The sequence below is a fragment of the Lagopus muta genome, chromosome Z (genome assembly GCF_023343835.1).
Source record: "Lagopus muta isolate bLagMut1 chromosome Z, bLagMut1 primary, whole genome shotgun sequence".
Lineage (NCBI taxonomy): Eukaryota > Metazoa > Chordata > Aves > Galliformes > Phasianidae > Lagopus > Lagopus muta.
In genome coordinates, this window is record NC_064472.1 from 32,713,039 (window position 1) to 32,718,769 (window position 5,731).

Genomic DNA, 5,731 nt, shown 5'->3' on the forward strand with positions numbered 1-5,731 from the left:
AGTGAATCTAAAGGTAAATTTAAGGAGATCTGGTTGTGGCATTTGGGAGCAATGTGGGACCATAAAGATAGTACTGTATATATTACCTTTGTATTTCATATGTGCTGTTGTTGGCTGCAACCTGACCCAATGAAATGAGCATAAATCTGGGAGTCAGAAACCTTTGTGATTTTACTCACTGTTCTATTTATTTGCTTTATCACCGTAAGTGACTAAAATTATTCACCAGAGTTCTTATTTGTAGTTGCCTGTTTGATACACATACAGAGGTTTGCAAGACAACAAAAGCTTGAAGGTGGAAAGTGAAGGCTTGAAGGCACCCCTCATCTCCGTAGAGCTGGCACTGAGATTTCTCTATTGCAGAGGCCAAAGTAGCTTCCTGGGCCTGCCCCAGAGGCAACACAATCAGCATGCAAGTTAGATCCCCACTCAATTTCCTACCCCAAACTATAAAACGAGCTTAGACTTCACATCAGCTAATTTGGTCTGTATGATGACAGCAGCGAGAGAGAGACTCTTGATTTTTCTTTTCCTTCAATCACCACAGGGACCTTTTACCTAGTGAAAGATAAAAAAGGGTACTATTAATCCAATAAGCAGTAAGCATCATTTTGTTAGATGCCTATCTCCAACAGAAGTCTCCCCTCTGCAAGTCGGCATTTCCCTGCAAAATGCCTGCTTCCATTACCCATGTACAGCAAAACATGTGCTGGCTTTTTACTTCAGTGAAAGCAGGGCCGAGCCCAAGATTGCTGCTGAGCTTACTCTGCTGCATAATGTAAGTCCATCCCTCCCTGGAATGGAGAGGCACCAGATGGGTGGTAGTGGTTTGGAGGGAATGTGTACCCTGAAGTCAGGACTTTTTCGGTTTTTGATTCTTTTTTTCTTCTGTTGCCTGCTCTTGACCTTTCAAGAAGTATGTTAAAATGAGTACAATCCAAGAAGACATATTGTATATAAAATGAATGACAGCTCCTAGCGCCACCAAGAAAATCAAACCCTTTGTTTATTTAAGATTTTAAAAAATACATCTGGGATTAGAAGTCACAGAGTTATAAATGAGCTCCCCGACCACCACCAAAAAAATAATTGTAATAAAAATAATGGTACCATATTCCATGATAAACTAGTGCCAGAAAAGCTCTTGGGGATCAAGTTTTTGTCAGTCCCCAGCTTTTACCAATTTAAATTCTTGGCAGCATATTAAAAAAAATGTTGAAGGTATTTGAGACTGCAATCCCTCAGGTACTAAATCTAGTGTTTCCTGGCACTAGATAAATGTTACTGGAGTTAAAACCTAGCACCATAGCACCAGATCTCCATAGCTGTTCATATTTATACTTAACAGACAAATATGTCATGCTTTCAATATCCCTTTACACGGCCAATTTTTTCTCACATTTTTTTTCTCTGATAAAAACAAAGGTGAGAAAGTTCCAAGCAGTGGCTGACATCAGCTTATTTTTGTTTGCATTTTAAATTTCTGGGACACACCTTTTCTACCCTGAATTTGTTGCTTTATTATGCTTTTAAGTTACCTACTTGATAGCAAAAAAGGAGGGAGAGCACATTACCTGCCAGGTATACACATTTCCTCAGTACACCCAAGCAAGTTTTCTGCTCTGCTTTGCAAAGTTGGAGATGAGAGGTCGCGCAGGATCTCATCCCAAATCAGACTGCTGCACTGCAGCAAAATCAGTCAGCTTCATTCTCCTCTAAACACCAGATACCGAGTGCAGTTTGTGTTCCAGTCACTACTTTCCCTTTTTCTGCCTTGCCCAGACTTTTCTTTGTCACCCAAAACCAGAGATTTTTAATCTAAATTCAGGGAGAGTCCCTGTGCTGAGGCTTCCCAAATTCAGGAGGGACTGAAGCTCTCTTCTGCTCTGGAGGGCTGTCACTGACAGTACAGTCACACCTGAAGATGACTTTGAAGACTGAGCAATCGTCTGACCCTGCACCATAAATGTGAACCTGAGTATTACAGCTAACTTCAGGGCAGGTCCATAGTGCCTCTTCTGAAGACTCTCTTTGTTCCTTTTTCCTAACTCAGGAAATCTTAGCATAACAAGCACCTGCCATAGTCTTTCATATTGCCTGATCAGATTATGCTATTCACTCTTTTCACTCTTCTTTATACAAGACACCTTCCTTAGTTGTTATTCTTTCTATACATTTCTGAATTTTCAAAGACTTTAGACAGAGTTGCTTTCTGTGTAAATCAAGCCTCTTCATCAAGTAAAGGATTCAGTTTCCAATATTCAGTCATGGTTTTCACCTTTTGATCCTTCCTCTTAATATGGCACCACCGCAACTGAATATAATAAAGACATTAAATGCCTGTCCATAGGCAAGACCAACTATTCCACATGTTCACGCTGTGCCTGCAAAAACAGCTCCATTAGTTTTGCCACCAAAAAATAAGGAAACCAACAAGTACAGTGAACAGAAAAAATATCTGAAGTCACTTCTACATCAAAGTTATCACATTCTATTCTCATTTCCATTCGTGCATCAACACTTTCATACCCATGGAGTTACACAGAATATAAATCAAGAGACAGACTGACCCAGATAGCTTCTGAGCTCCTGTTCATTAAAAAAAAAAAGCGTTCAACACTACTTGCATTGCCAGTACTCAGTGTCTTGATCAGCTGAATCCTCTAAAGGGGAGAAAAACAGAAATGCATTTCTGAAGGGATTACATCTTTCACCCAAAAGGATATTTATCTACAGAACTGCACCTTTGGAACCACTCAGGGTTGAGTCCCTGGCTCAGAGTTTGGCCTTTTGCAGTCTGCTCTGTGCCTACCCTTTTTGCTGCATGCCTTGAGATACACTCTTGCAAAATGAAAAACAGAGAGAAAAGACATGTGAATCTAGCCTGGGAGTCCTGAAGGAGGGGAGAAAGGTTGCGTAGGACTGGATGGTTATGTATTTTCTATACTAAATTCAGCTTGATATTGATTTCACCCATTCAGTGGACTAAACATGAACCTAATAATCAGATCCTGCTTAAGCCTTGTGCTTCCCCGGTAATTGACTTTCGCATATTGATTAAGACGTTGATGTGTCCCAGTATTTCTCGGTGGTAATGCAGCTGAGAATGGGCCTCCTCTCCCTGCATTCTCAGCACTCTCTGTACTGCTGTCACCACACTCCCTTTAATGGATAAAGCTGTCATCCTGAAGCTAGAATGTCTTGCAGGCAAAAAGACAAAATTAACTGTTCAATAATTTATGGGACATGGAAAAAACTTTACCCAACAACTTCAATTGATTGCTGTAAGTGTTTTGACTGCACTTGCCTGCTTTGCATAAAGTCAGCTACTTTGGAGAGCCTGATTTCCATTTACAGTAGTTTCTTGGCCCTCTCTACTATAGAAGATTTTGAAGAACTGTGCCTTGCTTCAACGGATTTTCCTGTATTGCACAGACCTGGTATTTTTTCTCACTTCCTTATAGTTTCATAAGAAAATCAAAATCTTCAGTGAGAAGTGGAGAAATTTAATAAGCAGAGATTAATCTCAAGTGATACATTTTTGGGCTGTTTTTAAACTCAGGCTCACAGAAATAGACAATTAGTGGACTATACTGATTGTACAGACATAGTCAGGGAAAACTTTTATTGCTTCAAGCTAATAGTTGTTGAAATATCCTATCAGTGCAGAGCCCCTGTACTGAGATGGTGGACACAGTCCAGCACTTGGAGATGTGAGTTCATATCACAAAAGGAAACCAATAGAGAGTTTTAGAAAGAAGGTCTGTGTATCAAATTATACTTCTTCTCAGGAAGTTTGTTGTTGTCATTTTGTTAGATAAGCTGGTACTTTTGCTGTATCTTGTATTGATCAGTGGCAACAAGAACTTCTCCAGAGCATTTTATTACATTTTATTATTGCCAGAGTCTTTAGAAACAACGTACTCTCTCCCATCTGGCTGTTTCTTTGTAAAATAAGTTTTTTTGTTTTTCTTTTGTTGTTGTTGTTGGTGGTGACATTTCATAGAATCACAGAATCATAAGTTCCTTAGAGCTGGAAGGGACCTTTAAAGGTTCAACTTCTCTGTAATGAACAGGACCTCCACAGCTAGATCAGGTTGCCCAGGCCTGGTCCAGTCTCGCCTTCAAGGTCTTCAGGGATGGGGCATCAACCACATCCCTGGACAACCTCTTCCAGTGTCTCACCACCCTCACAGTAAAGATTTCTTCCTTTTATCTAACCTAAGTCTACCCTCTTAAAGCTTGAAATCAATGCTTGTTCTGTCACAACAGATCCTGCTAAAGAGTCTGTCCCCTTCTTTCCTGTAGCTCCCCTTTAGATACTGAAAAGCAGCTATCAGGTCACCTTGCAGCCTTCTCTTCTCCAGACAGAACAGCCCAGATCTCTCAGCCTGTCCTTGTAGGAGAGGTGTTCCATCCCTTGGATCATTTCTGTGGCCCTCCTCTGGATGTGCTCCAACAGATTTGTCTCTGTTAGTCTCTCATATTTCTTTTTATTATATTTTCTTTTTGCTAGTGAACTTGATGTTCATAGAACAGGAGAAGCATAGTGTTTGGCTAAAGTCAGGTGCAACAGAAAGAAGATTAGTGAACATTATTCTGAGATATATATTTTTTAATATATTTCCATTATGTCTCACACATAACTTTCTGTACACTCAGTGATGTTTATTACTTCCATGATGCATAAATTCAAAATTATGAGTTTCTATTACAGAGTGAAAAGAATAATAGAAGCATAGAATAACCAAGGCTGGAAAAAACCTTCAAGACTATCTAGGCCAACTATGCAAAGGCTTAAGGATTGTTCTCTAAAACATGCTAACCAATCCAAAGGACTCAGTGCTTGAGAAAGGAAACCAGATCTGTCATCTTCTAGAGGTGTCACAGATGATGAGGCATCAGAATCTGACAGTCAAATAGTTACCCACATCAGCTCAACTTTACACTGTTGTGGCACTGTTGAATTTCTCTGTCTCAAGTCCAGGTAATCACACTTTCTTAGTTAACAATGGCGTAATTACATTGACTTCACTATTTATCCAAAGTGTAGTTTTCTAGTGAATTAATATCATTAAGATAATCTGCGTTCAAAATACCATAACAACTGTACCTGGAGCTTTGTCTGTAGTTTTAATTTCTGTTGGTAAGATATTAGCATATCAAAGCTTTACACTTCTAATGGGTATTGAACCTCAGACAGTAAGAAAATGTCATTACCATGTTTCATGTTCTTGACTTGCTGCTCTCAAAAAGGAGCAGCTGGCCACAACCTGCAGTGAAGTGAAGACTGTGGAAGATCTAAGAAGGCTTGCCACAAGAAAAGAAAAATCCCTTTTTTGTTTTTTTTAAAGGTCAGCATCCAAAGAGTTAACACGTGGTTATCTAGGGCCCAGATCTAAAAAAAACTGTACATGGTACCTGCAGTGTGAAGAGGAAATCAAAACAGAATAAAGCAATAATGAAATCATATCCAGTCATGTTTATTTGCTTTTCTTCGCGTTTCAAGGTGTTAATACTGTGTTTCTCAGTACGTTCCCTGAACGTTTCCCAGATGGAGACACAAATACACCAGCATTTCCTGCCTCTATGTACTATATTTCCATTTGTTCTCCTTCGAGAAACTCTTTCTAAACAGACCCTCCAAGTGGGAGGATGTGTTGCTTTCCAGTTTATTGTAGTGCTCAGTAGTTCAGCACCAGCCGTCAGAATTTTCAGTACGTCTCTGCAG